Source organism: Sinocyclocheilus anshuiensis, unplaced genomic scaffold (genome assembly GCF_001515605.1).
Source record: "Sinocyclocheilus anshuiensis isolate Anshui unplaced genomic scaffold, SAMN03320099.WGS_v1.1 scaffold1463, whole genome shotgun sequence".
NCBI lineage: Eukaryota > Metazoa > Chordata > Actinopteri > Cypriniformes > Cyprinidae > Sinocyclocheilus > Sinocyclocheilus anshuiensis.
This window is the reverse complement of record NW_015536784.1, coordinates 4,483-21,023: the sequence shown is the minus strand read 5'-3', so window position 1 is coordinate 21,023 and position 16,541 is coordinate 4,483. Positions and strand designations below refer to the sequence as shown.

The following is a 16,541-nucleotide window of genomic DNA, read 5'->3' as shown; positions in this document are numbered from 1 at the left end:
TATATATATATATATATATATATATATACAGTATATATATATATATATATACAGTATATATATAATGGTGTGTGTTGGTAGGTCCTTAAACGTGTGGAAAAAAAAAAGTGCAGAAATTATTTATAACGTGTACATAAGTTTCAATTAGTTATTTGTTGCCACAACACATTACAGATGTGTAAATATACTTTGTGGGTTTAAAATGTATGCTAAGTATAGTAAATGGGTAAATATACTATACTCACAAACTAACTTTATCACCAGGAAGTGCCCTTGGTTTCAGCTCTAGGACTATTGTCTGAATTTGTTTTGGGCTCTCTTTTGACCAAAAAAAGAAAGAAAGCAATCAAAGTATCCTGTACCCAAAGTATTTTACTTTCAAATGTGCAGTGGACTGAATATAGACAAAAATATATGCTTTGCTCAATTATATGACAATCCCAACACAAAGCAGAGCCTGAACATCTGTTAGCTAAATACCATGACAATCATATTTAAATTATAATCGAAATCAATTATAGGAATTATTTAATTTAATGATACATTTTATTAGCGAAGCCTTAGTATACTGCATAGCATTTCATAAAGAGCATCACTATTTTTATGACAATATAAACCCTGTTTTGATTTTGACTTATTTATTTACTGACTTAACCAAACACTCACATTTTCAAATGCTATTCAACAGGCAAGTTTCACACTAAAACTTCTCTAATATTTCTAATTCATATTCATCCCAAGCCAGTAACAATAACGGAAGCAGAGCTCCTAGAGATTTGAAATGCAGCTCCAAATGTGTCCCCAGTTTTAGCAAAGGATTGTCAGCCAGCTCTATGCTTCTTTCCTAATGTGTTTAAAATCAGGCCTGAATCTATGAAAATACTGGCTAGTGAACATGACACTCATGATAGATCTGAATCCAGAAAAAGAGACTTGAATTAAACACATAAATAAAATCTATGCTTAAGATTGCTTTAATCGTTTTTGTTTATAAAACACACCTGAAAAAGCCAACCATCTTTTCTGAGAAGTATTTCTTATAAACATAGGCATCTCTTCAAGCTAATGGTACATTTAATTTTTTAGTTTAAAAACACTATACATAATAATATTATCATGCTTTTGCATGGATTATACTCCAACTACCTCAGTGCAAACAGCTCTGAAAATTATCTAAATATAGGAAGAGACTAAAGAGGTGAACTTACACAGAGCCCAGGCAAGGATGGGATGAGTCTAAACCGAAAACTCTGAATGAGAAACTAAAAATATGAAACGGTTCACAGTAATTTATCAAGCCACTCCTCAACACCGCAATTTCCATTTTAGGAGGAGATGTAAAAAACATGTTAGAGAAAACATGTAAATACAGACCCACACACGGATAATAGATTTATCATTTGTTTAGCTTCACCGTTAAAAAGCTTGAATGAAATGTGTTCACATTCCACTTTTGGATTATTGGAGATGTTTACAGCTTTGTGTTTGTTGTTTCCTTAAGTTCTTAGTTAAATCTAATTTAGTTCACCAAAAATGAAAATTCTGTCATAATTTCTTACCCTCATGTCATTCCAAGCATGTAAGTGGTTATATTTTTTCTATGGAATAAGCCCTAAAATGCACAAAAGAAAAAGCATAATAAATGTAGTCCATATGCTTATGTGCTAAATTTCCAAATCTTCTGAACTCATTTGATAGCTTTAAGACACAGACTGACTTTAAAGGGTTAGTTCACCCAAAAATTTAAATTACCCCATGATTTGCTTACCCTCAAGCCATCCTAGATGCATATTACTTTTTTTTTTTCAGACGAATACAATCGTAGTTATATTAAAAAACATCCTGGCTCTTCCCAGCTTTATAATGGGAGTGGATGGTAGCCCAAAATTTGAAGTCCAAAAAATTTAACCAATCCATTATAAATAAAGTCCACACAGTTCCGGGGGGTTAATAAAGGCCTTCTGAAGCGACGCGATGCGTTTGTGTAAGAAAAATATCCATATTTACAGCTTTATAAACCTTAATCTCTAACTTCCGCTAACTGTCGTACGCGCGTTCACGAGAGAGTGACATCCAGCGGATGATGTAGGCGTAGCGTAAACTCCAGTGAGAATATGCTAGTCTCGAGAGAAACAAGTTTTGTTTACAGTAAAGGAAAACCAGTGTCCTCTTGGCTTATATTGAAATCCTCCAACATTTTTCTTTACAAATCCTCGTTTTATACTACTAATTCGTGACCGGTGTTTTGTTTTGCTCTCTCCTCTGTGCTTCCACGTTCGTCACTTTCGCGTTCGTCACCGCGTTTGCCTACATGCTACGTCATCCGCTGGACGCCACTCTCTCGTGAATGCGTGTATGACAGTTAGCGGAAGCTAGAGATTAAGGTTTATAAAGCTGTAAATATGGATATTTTTCTTACGCAAATGCATCGCGTCGCTTCAGAAGGCCTTTATTAACCTCCCGGAGCCGTGGACTTCTTTTATAATGGATTGGTAGAGCCAGGATGTAGGGTTCACTACATGTAGGGTAAATAATGAGAGGCAAACGCAGGTCTACACAGAAACCAAATGATAAAGATGCTCCGAAGACAACAAGAGGCTGTTCAGTGCCAAGTTGTGGGAAAACACAGTGTTTGCTTTGCCTTCCTTCTGATGGCAACATTAGGAAAGAGTAATCAGTGAATGAACTTTATTTTTAATGAAGATCCAGACTGTGTTGGTAAGAACTTGGTCCTTTGTTCACTTCATTTTACCGCAGATTTGTTTACAAACAAAGCACAATTCGACGCAGGATTTTCAGAAAGATTGAAACTAAAAGACGATGCTGTGGCGACTATAGGATCCGACCGTAATGTTGCACCACACAAGTGTGAGTAACTGTTTTTATTACGTGGTCACTATTGCTTTGTCTGTTATTACCGATCGTTTGATATGTACTGAGTATTTATGTGTTTTTAACCTAAATCACAGCAGCGTCCATCTGTGAAGGATGTTTGTCAAATACACAGCTGTTAGCCAATCATAGCAGTGGGCATTCGAGTCTACAATCTGCGTCCGAGATCTACAATCTGCCACGTCTATTCAAGCAGAGCGTTCTGATGAGGGGGGTCAACACAGGACAGAAAATAGCCTATTACTTCTAAATTATCATGTGTTTTGATGTGAACATCTTGATAACATTATAAGTGGACCTCAAAGAACAGTACAAAATAATACAAAATGCAGTTCATGACCCCTTTAATAAAAGCAGATAAAGTGATCCCATGGCCTGTTCCAGACAGTACCTGTAACTGCGAACATTTCCTCTCATCAGCAAGACCACAAGAAGCATTCTGGCTTCAGATCTCAGCTGCTCTTCCAAACAAAATGCATCGTGTCGAATACTGTCTTTATACAGTAAAACACAACATAGCCACATTCATACACCACATACAAGGCATAACATACTGTAAACATGGATAGACAAAACTAGCATTTTAGCATTGGTTATGTCAGCAAGAAAAGCATTTTACAAGATGTTAGAACCCAAAATGGTCATTTATATTAAACCTATCAGCAGCTTTATTCATTATTTTATTCACTTAGCTCAGGTTCAGATGTCCTGTTTGGATGTGTACAGTGTTGGGTTGGTTCAGTTATCAAAAATGACTTGGCTAATTCTTTCATTTATGCATCTTTAACACAGTATTATTTATATTGTTAGTTCTCAAGGGGTGGGTCACCAATTTTATTCTGACAGGGTCAATTCAATATTTGAGTTTAAGGAGATTTTTGTTTAGTTTTGTAAAGAGAAACCAATTGTGAAGCACTGTTTCTGACACGTATTCTACAATCTTGAACAATTTCATAAACCTGAGGAATCTCAACAGGCATTTTATTCCTTGACATGTTGTATTTCATATAAGAATTAAGTTCACCCAAAAATGAAAAATTGGCTGAATTTACATAGCCGATTAATCTGACCAAGAACTACCCACATAGACAGGGCCAACATGTAAACTTACCACAGTTCATTGTATTTTATATTTTGTGTGTTGTTTAGGGCCATTCTGAATGGAAATAAAATACAGCAGATGTTATAATAGACAGACATATTAAAAAAGCAAGTAATAGAGTAGGAGTTTGCACGGACAATGCAGAAAACACAAAAATTAGGAGGAATGTAAATTTGCTGTCATTTTGTCCTTCTATCTACCATTATTCTTATGAAAATATGCAGTTACACGATTAAAACCTCATCAAGGACTGATTAAAAAAAGCCGCTTCATCTGACAAAAGAGTAGCTTCATTTGAGAGTGATTAGAAGTTCCCACATATAAACACAACACATTCAATTTGGTACTCCAATTTCACCTCTTTGGCCCGGTCACACACAGCCTACTGTGTCGCTCTTTTCCAAAGAAATTTCTCAGGAAGTTCCAGACACAAAAATTAAGCTACTAATAGCTTACAGCTGTTAAACTCTCTACTCTCTTTTCCAAAGAAATCACAAATATACCGAGTCAGGAAGGTCCAAACGCCAATATTTTTTTATACAAATAAAGCCGACATTCTTGCACAACATGAGTGGTGCAGCTCCCAGTGGCACATATTCCCCCACATTTTGGAAAAGCTTTATTTTGTCTCATCACAAACGTTTATTACATACACATGTTTTTAAGTCCCGTCGTATTGTGAGGCTGTCAGCTGTCATGCTGTCTAGTAAAATAACGAAGGGCTTTGAAGGGACAGTATATAATATTGACAGCTAGTGGTTAAAATGGGTACTGTAGTAGAAATTCAAGATAATGGAGAGAGTCGTTTCTCCCAACACCTCCTCCTCAGATGCTCACGCATGTTGCTCGATTGAAAACATGTAACAGGAATAAGCGCAACTGACAATGAAAGGTGACGAAACTTACGACTGTATTTTGATTTGTCCGCGTTTTGATATATTTCTGGTCATAAAACCCTTTAGGTGAATGCCAAAGTTTTTTAGTTCAGGTAGAATTTGCCATTTCTGTCCCAGATCATTTACTGGTTGGTTCAGTTATCAAAAATGACTTGGCTAATTCTTTCATTTATGCATCTTTAACACAGTATTATTTATATTGTTAGTTCTCAAGGGGTGGGTCACCAATTTTATTCTGACAGGGTCAATTCAATATTTGAGTTTAAGGAGATTTTTGTTTAGTTTTGTAAAGAGAAACCAATTGTGAAGCACTGTTTCTGACACGTATTCTACAATCTTGAACAATTTCATAAACCTGAGGAATCTCAACAGGCATTTTATTCCTTGACATGTTGTATTTCATATAAGAATTAAGTTCACCCAAAAATGAAAAATTGGCTGAATTTACATAGCCGATTAATCTGACCAAGAACTACCCACATAGACAGGGCCAACATGTAAACTTACCACAGTTCATTGTATTTTATATTTTGTGTGTTGTTTAGGGCCATTCTGAATGGAAATAAAATACAGCAGATGTTATAATAGACAGACATATTAAAAAAGCAAGTAATAGAGTAGGAGTTTGCACGGACAATGCAGAAAACACAAAAATTAGGAGGAATGTAAATTTGCTGTCATTTTGTCCTTCTATCTACCATTATTCTTATGAAAATATGCAGTTACACGATTAAAACCTCATCAAGGACTGATTAAAAAAAGCCGCTTCATCTGACAAAAGAGTAGCTTCATTTGAGAGTGATTAGAAGTTCCCACATATAAACACAACACATTCAATTTGGTACTCCAATTTCACCTCTTTGGCCCGGTCACACACAGCCTACTGTGTCGCTCTTTTCCAAAGAAATTTCTCAGGAAGTTCCAGACACAAAAATTAAGCTACTAATAGCTTACAGCTGTTAAACTCTCTACTCTCTTTTCCAAAGAAATCACAAATATACCGAGTCAGGAAGGTCCAAACGCCAATATTTTTTTATACAAATAAAGCCGACATTCTTGCACAACATGAGTGGTGCAGCTCCCAGTGGCACATATTCCCCCACATTTTGGAAAAGCTTTATTTTGTCTCATCACAAACGTTTATTACATACACATGTTTTTAAGTCCCGTCGTATTGTGAGGCTGTCAGCTGTCATGCTGTCTAGTAAAATAACGAAGGGCTTTGAAGGGACAGTATATAATATTGACAGCTAGTGGTTAAAATGGGTACTGTAGTAGAAATTCAAGATAATGGAGAGAGTCGTTTCTCCCAACACCTCCTCCTCAGATGCTCACGCATGTTGCTCGATTGAAAACATGTAACAGGAATAAGCGCAACTGACAATGAAAGGTGACGAAACTTACGACTGTATTTTGATTTGTCCGCGTTTTGATATATTTCTGGTCATAAAACCCTTTAGGTGAATGCCAAAGTTTTTTAGTTCAGGTAGAATTTGCCATTTCTGTCCCAGATCATTTACTGGCTTCCATGGCTGCAGCACGCTGTGCTTCCCACCAACTGGCAACCCAGGGTGTCGCAATACTATTTGGTAAATTGGCAGTGGGGGAATCACACAAACCACAAAAAACGTGTTTAAAATGATGGCCACAGAGAAGTAATGCTATTTCACAATTATTTAAACAAACAAAAAATATATATATGAAATACATCTAAAAATAAATAATTCTGATTACAATAGTGTATAATACATTACAATTAATATATTATGGTTAGGGATGCACGATATTATCAGAACGTTATCGGAATTGGACGATAGTGGCTTAAAATGTAAACATCGGCCCAATATGAAAAATTATGCCTATGCCTTGCTGATAACTCACATGTGCTCAGGGTGTGCTAGCGATAAGATCACGTCAGCTGTCTGGTCATACTTGAAGCGAAATTTTGCCTGAATGATGATTAGATAAACTGTTTTGGATGGCCACATTTAATTTTAAAATGCAAACACAGAATTATGAGTCCGTGTGTGATTGAGTCAACAGTCACTACCACGGGCAGCGACAGCCTTCCCCGGGTCCTAATGCCCATTAGGTAAGGCCTTTTATTTACTTAGGGGGCACTGCTGGCCTACTTGAAATAAAATGCAAGTAAAATTATGGAAGAAAAATAATGACAAATGTCTTTGAAACAAAAAAGCATGTTGAATTGCACTAACTGAAAAAACAATGCATTGCATTAACAGTGCTTGCATTTTAATGCCTTTTATGGGTTTGCATTTTTAGGGTCTGAAATTTAACATGGTTGTTTATTTAAGCTGTAAATATTTCAAAACATTTCACACACATTTTCATAATTAAAAATGCAATAATTCATATTCACCTTCAAGAGTTCACTTCCGAAATATTCAATCTGTTTAAAAATACAATGAATAATATTCGACAGGCAATTTTCAGTCCATTTTATTTGCATCTTGTCGAATACTGTCTGTATACAGTAAAACACAACATAGCCACATTCATACACCACATACAAGGCATAACATACTGTAAACATGGATAGACAAAACTAGCATTTTAGCATTGGTTATGTCAGCAAGAAAAGCATTTTACAAGATGTTAGAACCCAAAATGGTCATTTATATTAAACCTATCAGCAGCTTTATTCATTATTTTATTCACTTAGCTCAGGTTCAGATGTCCTGTTTGGATGTGTACAGTGTTGGGTTGGTTCAGTTATCAAAAATGACTTGGCTAATTCTTTCATTTATGCATCTTTAACACAGTATTATTTATATTGTTAGTTCTCAAGGGGTGGGTCACCAATTTTATTCTGACAGGGTCAATTCAATATTTGAGTTTAAGGAGATTTTTGTTTAGTTTTGTAAAGAGAAACCAATTGTGAAGCACTGTTTCTGACACGTATTCTACAATCTTGAACAATTTCATAAACCTGAGGAATCTCAACAGGCATTTTATTCCTTGACATGTTGTATTTCATATAAGAATTAAGTTCACCCAAAAATGAAAAATTGGCTGAATTTACATAGCCGATTAATCTGACCAAGAACTACCCACATAGACAGGGCCAACATGTAAACTTACCACAGTTCATTGTATTTTATATTTTGTGTGTTGTTTAGGGCCATTCTGAATGGAAATAAAATACAGCAGATGTTATAATAGACAGACATATTAAAAAAGCAAGTAATAGAGTAGGAGTTTGCACGGACAATGCAGAAAACACAAAAATTAGGAGGAATGTAAATTTGCTGTCATTTTGTCCTTCTATCTACCATTATTCTTATGAAAATATGCAGTTACACGATTAAAACCTCATCAAGGACTGATTAAAAAAAGCCGCTTCATCTGACAAAAGAGTAGCTTCATTTGAGAGTGATTAGAAGTTCCCACATATAAACACAACACATTCAATTTGGTACTCCAATTTCACCTCTTTGGCCCGGTCACACACAGCCTACTGTGTCGCTCTTTTCCAAAGAAATTTCTCAGGAAGTTCCAGACACAAAAATTAAGCTACTAATAGCTTACAGCTGTTAAACTCTCTACTCTCTTTTCCAAAGAAATCACAAATATACCGAGTCAGGAAGGTCCAAACGCCAATATTTTTTTATACAAATAAAGCCGACATTCTTGCACAACATGAGTGGTGCAGCTCCCAGTGGCACATATTCCCCCACATTTTGGAAAAGCTTTATTTTGTCTCATCACAAACGTTTATTACATACACATGTTTTTAAGTCCCGTCGTATTGTGAGGCTGTCAGCTGTCATGCTGTCTAGTAAAATAACGAAGGGCTTTGAAGGGACAGTATATAATATTGACAGCTAGTGGTTAAAATGGGTACTGTAGTAGAAATTCAAGATAATGGAGAGAGACGTTTCTCCCAACACCTCCTCCTCAGACGCTCGTAGCTAGATTGAAAACATGCAACAGGAATAAGCGCAATTGACAATGAAAGGGGACAAGACTTACGACTGTAATTTGATTTGATTTGTCCGCGTTTTGATATATTTCTGATCATAAAACCCTTTAGGTGGATGCCAAAGTTTTTTTAGTTCAGGTAGAATTTGCCATTTCTGTCCCAGATCATTTACTGGCTTCCATGGCTGCAGCACGCTGTGCTTCCCACCAACTGGCAACCCAGGGTGTCGCAATACTATTTGGTAAATTGGCAGTGGGGGAATCACACAAACCACAAAAAACGTGTTTAAAATGATGGCCACAGAGAAGTTCTGAAGAAATTTCTCGGGAAGTTTCAGACTACAAAATGAGATTGATTTCCTCAATACAACAAAGCTGAGATGACTGCAGACATGTGGCACTGTCTTCAGTCTTTTCTCTTTGCCAAAGAAGTTTTGAGTCAATATGTTCTAGATGCCAGAATTAGACTTTACTGCTCAGCTGCAGAACATGAGTGGTGCAAGTTGATGGTTAGATCCAGTGCTGTTTTTAAATCTGTAATAAGGAGAGATCATCAGTGGATTAACGGGGCATCAGGTTCTCTCAGTACACACGGATATAATCACAGAGAGAAGCGAGGAACCCATGCGCTCATCAGTCTGGCACACAGCAGACTTAATGCTATTTCACAATTATTTAAACAAACAAAAAATATATATATGAAATACATCTAAAAATAAATAATTCTGATTACAATAGTGTATAATACATTACAATTAATATATTATGGTTAGGGATGCACGATATTATCAGAACGTTATCGGAATTGGACGATAGTGGCTTAAAATGTAAACATCGGCCCAATATGAAAAATTATGCCTATGCCTTGCTGATAACTCACATGTGCTCAGGGTGTGCTAGCGATAAGATCACGTCAGCTGTCTGGTCATACTTGAAGCGAAATTTTGCCTGAATGATGATTAGATAAACTGTTTTGGATGGCCACATTTAATTTTAAAATGCAAACACAGAATTATGAGTCCGTGTGTGATTGAGTCAACAGTCACTACCACGGGCAGCGACAGCCTTCCCCGGGTCCTAATGCCCATTAGGTAAGGCCTTTTATTTACTTAGGGGGCACTGCTGGCCTACTTGAAATAAAATGCAAGTAAAATTATGGAAGAAAAATAATGACAAATGTCTTTGAAACAAAAAAGCATGTTGAATTGCACTAACTGAAAAAACAATGCATTGCATTAACAGTGCTTGCATTTTAATGCCTTTTATGGGTTTGCATTTTTAGGGTCTGAAATTTAACATGGTTGTTTATTTAAGCTGTAAATATTTCAAAACATTTCACACACATTTTCATAATTAAAAATGCAATAATTCATATTCACCTTCAAGAGTTCACTTCCGAAATATTCAATCTGTTTAAAAATACAATGAATAATATTCGACAGGCAATTTTCAGTCCATTTTATTTCACTTTACAAATTCACTGGTTCAAATTCGGTAGAAAATTCAGCATTGCACATCCGGGAACTGCAGGAATAGCAGTAGAGTACTAATGCATGATCTCCATCTGCTGTTATTCGCTCACCAGCAGGTGGCGCAAGCAGGTGTTGATGAAGACCAAAGCAACAGGTAGAGCAAGTCATTCATTCAGAAAAACTGATTTGCAGAAATGGAGCAAGCGGTTAGTAGAACTTATGATTATCAGGGCCAGTATGTATATGCGGAATAGCTGATTAAGACTCAAAAGCTCGGTTTACGTTTAATTCGGCATCTTCGCTGTTACTCGTTTCCCCGTGTAGCTACATGTAACCAGCTTTCTCTACCAAAGGAGATTATAATGCTATGTTACCCGATGCTGATATACAGAACTAACATTACATCTAAGACATATTGTTTTCGGTTGTTAGTTTCCTTAACTTTATATCATGGCTTTTGTGACACTCCTGAAATACTGGGGTTTCCCTCTTATGTCACACTCAAGGATTCCCCAAAGATGCTTAACAGCCTCAATGAACAAATACAGTGACATAAACAAGACCTCAGATCTCAGTATACACCTTATTGATGATGCAAACTATAGAGGCACTGTTAATGCAATGCATTGTTTTTTTCAGTTAGTGCAATACAACATGCTTTTTTGTTTCAAAGACATTTGTCATTATTTTTCTTCCATATAAAATACAAAAATAGCATTAAGATTGGGTTTCTGATTAAATAAAGTGTAGCAGGTGTTGATTATAAATTGGTTTATTGTAAATTCACTTTAAATCCTTATGTTTTTCTGTTGGTAAATAATGTATATATATATATGTGAGAAAAGAAAAGAAAAAGATTTATTTTAGTTCTTTACGAGTCGGCGTTGTGACGTCACTGGGGCGCTGCGCGATTTTGCTTCAGTCCGCGGGAGGTCTGAGCAGAATAATCAAAGTCACATTACGCAGTAACCCATCATTAAAACCTGGTGAAGACCCAAGAGTTATTATTGACATATTAAAGCAACACTTTAGCGAACTGACGTATTCTGCAATGCCGCTTGCTGACTTCTACAATACCTTACCTACAGCGGGAGAGAATGCGATGGATTATTGGATTCATCTGAATAAAGCAGTTGACGTGGCAGAAGACTGTTTGAAGAGGCAGGGACGCAACCTCGAAGATCCTAGTAAAGAAGTAACTATGATGTTGGTTAAACACTGCCCAGACCCTGCTCTTTCTGCAGTGTTGAAGTTAAAAAATGCTGACAAGTGGAAAGCTAGCGAAATTCAGGAACACCTGGATGACCATCAGACACAATTGAAAATTCAGCAGCAACGGGCCAGATCAAAACCTTCAGGTGTGGAGAGATATGCTACTGCGAACGTGCAGGCTGCTGCAATGGATGAATCAACCCTGGTGGGCACTTCCGTAAGACCACAAAATCAAATGGCAGTTGTGGGTGATGTTGGCACAGTGTCTGATCATACCAGCTTGCAGAATCTCATTGCTCAACTTGATCATATGTTAAAGCAAAACCAGCAAGCAGCAGTCCAGACCCCATACATGTCAAGCGGACCTCAGCCATTCCGAAAGCCATGTAGAGTTTGCAAAGCAACTGATCACTCTACTACAATGCACTGCAGACGGGATGGTCTGTGTTTGTCTTGCTGTAAGCCAGGCCATTGGAGGAGAGAGTGAAGGCAAGATTTGGGGCCAGTGTTCCTGGTATGCATTCGAGCCAGGAGCAGCAGCCTTTAAACTAATGGACCTGCATATGGAGAGGGGATGTGCGGGTGGACAAAATCAAACCGTAGTGGATTATAGTAGTCACGCCATGACACTACTCTCTCACCTTCATGAGGCAGCAGGCATCGCACAACAGCATTCTGCCAAAGAGCAACAAAAACAAGCTCAGGGATATAACAAAAGAGTAAAGGGCACCCATTTGAACGTTGGAGATCGTGTACTGATTGCTAATAAGGGAGAGAGATGGAGGAGGAAACTTGCCGATAAGTGGGAGGCAACCGTCTACGTGGTCATCAACCGGAACCCTCTGACACATACCTATGTGGTGCAAGATGAGAACGGAGCTAAGAGAGTTGTACATCGCAATCTCTTGTTGGACATCAGTTTTTTACCTGTTCAGGTGGAACTTGGAGGAGCCAGTAATCTGCATCTCAATGAATGTGATGATGAATGGGAGTCCGTTGCTAACTCACAGCCCCAGGATCTTGCAGATTGTTTAGAGAGTGAAAGCTCAGAGAGACGAACAAGCCTTTGGGTGCTAGATGAAACAGAACATTCCCTGGGTCAAAGCTCTCAAAGTGAAACTGGATCTGTGCAGTTCGATACTGAGAGAGAACAGCAGAGCCAATGTGATGATTGCTCCTCATCAGAGAAGTCCTCTGAGGCTGAGTGTCATATAACAGAAACTTGTAATGTTCAGACGGACTGTTTCAATCTCAATAGTGGCAGAACTACTCCCATTATAGAGACAAGAGACATGTCTAAAACAGAACAGCCTGATCAAAGGACTGGAGACCGAGGCACTCAGGGTGTAAAAAATACTCAAGAAAGAGTCACATGTGCTGGTAGAGTGGTCAAAAAGGTCAATCATCTTATTGAATCTATGGCACAGAGACAGTTAAACATTAAATCAATTACAAACACATTGGGTAGAAAGTCCCAGTCATTACTCACCTTGTTTTAGAGATTTATTTTATTGTCCAAGTTCATATCCTGTGATATACTCTTCGGATATAGCTTTATTCCCATGATTGTAAATCAATTCGTTTGACATGATCCATAGATGTGATACAATTGACTCCAAGATTTGTGGTTTGAAACCTGGTATGGTGTAAAAGGCATCATTTTATTCTGGGAGGTTTTTAAGGCCTGATCACCCTTGAATTTCTCTCAACCTTTGCTAGAAGGTAGCATTTTTAAGCTGAAATAGGTAAAGAGATATTTTTGAGAATCTGGTCAAGTATGTAAGTGAAATCGATTAAGTCTTTGGGATTTTGGTGAATTCAGAAGGGGGTGAATGTAGCAGGTGTTGATTATAAATTGGTTTATTGTAAATTCACTTTAAATCCTTATGTTTTTCTGTTGGTAAATAATGTATATATATATATGTGAGAAAAGAAAAGAAAAAGATTTATTTTAGTTCTTTACGAGTTCCGTGCGCGTCGCCGTTGTGACGTCACTGGCGCGCTGCGCGCTTTTGCTTCAGTCCGCGGGAGGTCTGAGCAGAGCGAGGTATGCATTTTGTTCAGTCTTGTTCAGAAGAGTGTTCAAAGGGAAATCATCACCAATTACTTGATCAGTGTTTTGTTATGATGTGCAAATGAGCTACATGAATGTGTTACCTTCTTCTTAGAACTGAGTTTAAAGCTGTTTTAACCTGCAAAAGTGTAGTTTTAACCGAGAGAATGCAGTGTGATGTTGTCAGCGTGAAAATTAGCCTGTGAAAGTTAGCCTATGAAGCGTGGCTGCTGATTTCTCTTTTTTTGTGTGAATGTTTAGCAGGAGCAGGCTTGATTGTACAACGAATAATTAACTGCATGGTTTCTACTGATGCAGGTACAGTTTCTTATGTGTTTTCATAATTTCTCTGTGTGTTCAAACTTGAATTGGTTTTCATGTATATACAAAATGCTGGAAATGTTGAATTCATTAAGTGAAGTCTTTTATATAACACATCTTCTGCATATGTAGTTATGTTGAATTTGAAGTGATCATTAGTTGCTACTATTTTCTTTATATTATTTCTTCATCTTGTAAAATATTAAATTCTCTGTATTGTGAACTCTTGCTTCAGTCCGCGGGAGGTCTGAGCAGAGCGAGCAGGAGCAGGCTTGATTGTACAACGAATAATTAACTGCATGTTTTCTACTGATGCAGAGCACTTAACATAAAAGGCAACTGAACCAGCAGACTGACTCCAGTGTTTATTCCACACCCCACATCACAACGCAGAGGGGTAGTCGAGCCGTGAAGGGCTGAACCGGCTACAAAAGCAGTAATTCATGTTATAAAATCACTGTTTAAAAGGTCAGAAGCTATAGCTTACATGTACAGTGCTGCTTGAAAGTTTGTGAACCCTTTAGAATTTCTATATTTCTGCATAGATATGACCCAAAACATAATTAGATTTTCACATAAATCCTGAAAGTAGACAAAGAGAATCCAATCAAACAAAGCAGACAAAAATATATACTTTGTCATTTATTAATTGAGAAAAATGTTCCAGTGTTACATATCTGTCAGTGGAAAAGTATGTGTTTCTTGTAACTGCTGATCAGTCCTGCACAATGGCTTGTAGGAATTTTAGCCCATTCCTCAGTACAGAACTACTTCAGCTCTGTGATGTTGTTGGGTTTCCTCCTATGAACTGCTTTCTTCAGGTCCTTCCACAATGATGGCAAGCCATCCTGGACCAGATGCAGCAAAACAGGCCCAAACCATGATACTACCACCACCATGTTTCACAGATGGCTCTTATGCTGGAATGTTGTGTTTTCTTTCTCCAAACATAATGCTGCTCATTTAAACCAAAAATGTTCTATTTTGGTCTCATCCATCCACAAAACATTTCTCCAGTATTCCTCTGGCTTGTCCACATGCTCATTAGCAAACTGCAGATGAGCAGCAATGTTCTTTTTGGAGAGCAGTGGCTTTCTTCTTGCGACTCTGCCATGGACACCATGGTTGCTCAGTGTTCTCCTGTCATGGTATTGAGGATGGAAGAGAGCGCTGGTTATTCACTCCCCCACCGACAATTCCTGCCGGACCTGAGACTCGAACCTGCAACCTTCGGATTACAAGTCCGACTCTCTAACAATTAGACCATGAAATAAACAGACTAACAACACTTCAACAAACAAGGTTGAGTCCACATGGTATATATTGAGGTGAGCTAAATTGGCTAAATGACACACACCTGGAAGTAATGAGGCATGATAGTCCGGCAAAGGGTAATGAGAACTGAAGTCCAAAACAAAAGGCAATGATCTGGGAAGAGTGCCCTCTAGTGGCTGTCATGGGCACACCAGCTGACGCCTGTGACAGACAGATTGTGGAATGTGCCATTTTATGAGGTAATAGTGTGGCTAAACCCCGCCTCCGCAGAAGATTAACGCCTGCTTCGACATCACTGCCCGTTTAGCCCCACCCTCCGAAGACAACAAGAGGCTGTTCAGTGCCAAGTTGTGGGAAAACACAGTGTTTGCTTTGCCTTCCTTCTGATGGCAACATTAGGAAAGAGTGATCAGTGAATGAACTTTATTTTTAATGAAGATACAGACCGTGTCAGTAAGAACTTGGTCCTTTTTTCACTTCATTTTACCGCAGATTTGTTTACAAACAAAGCACAATTTGACGCAGGATTTTCAGAAAGATTGAAACTAAAAGACGATTCTGTGGCGACTATATTGGATCCGACAGTAATGTTGCAGCACACAAGTGTGAGTGAGTAATTGTTTCTATTACGTGGTCACTATTGCTACAATCTGCCACGTCTATTCAAGCAGAGCGTTCTGATGAGGGGGGTCAACACAGGACAGAAAATAACCTATTACTTCTAAATTATGATGTGTTTTGATGTGAACATCTTGATAACATTATAAGTGGACCTCAAAGAACAGTACAAAATAATACAAAATGCAGTTCATGACCCCTTTAATAAAAGCAGATAAAGTGATCCCATGGCCTGTTCCAGACAGTACCTGTAACTGCGAACATTTCCTCTCATCAGCAAGACCACAAGAAGCATTCTGGCTTCAGATCTCAGCTGCTCTTCCAAACAAAATGCATCTTGTCGAATACTGTCTGTATACAGTAAAACACAACATAGCCACATTCATACACCACATACAAGGCACAACATACTGTAAACATGGATAGACAAAACTAGCATTTTAGCATTGGTTATGTCAGGCAAGAAAAGCATTTTTACAAGATGTTAGAACCCAAAATGGTAATTTATATTAAATGTATCAGCAGCTTTATTCATTATTTTATTCACTTAGCTCAGGTTCAGATGTCCTGTTTGGATGTGTACAGTGTTGGGTTGGTTCAGTCATCAAAAATTACTTGACTAATTCTTTCATTTATGCAGGGCTGTACAGTGCGACATATATGTATGCTACGATATACATGCTACGAAAAAACTGGTCTGTGCGATGAATAAATTTAACACTGTAGCACACGTGCGATACACTTTTGCATGTTCATTA

The 16,541-nt window shown here is 37.7% G+C and overlaps 1 protein-coding gene across 1 annotated transcript in view; it reads right to left on the bottom strand.

Moving 5' to 3' along the window:
* Positions 1-1,243, bottom strand: part of LOC107655640 (collagen alpha-4(VI) chain-like) — a 32,127-nt gene extending 30,884 nt beyond the window's left edge. The window contains exon 1 of the mRNA XM_016443207.1: positions 1,209-1,243. The gene's annotated coding sequence lies outside the window, so the exon portion shown is untranslated. The remainder of the gene's footprint in view (positions 1-1,208) is intronic.
* Between the last annotated feature and the right edge of the window lie 15,298 nt (positions 1,244-16,541).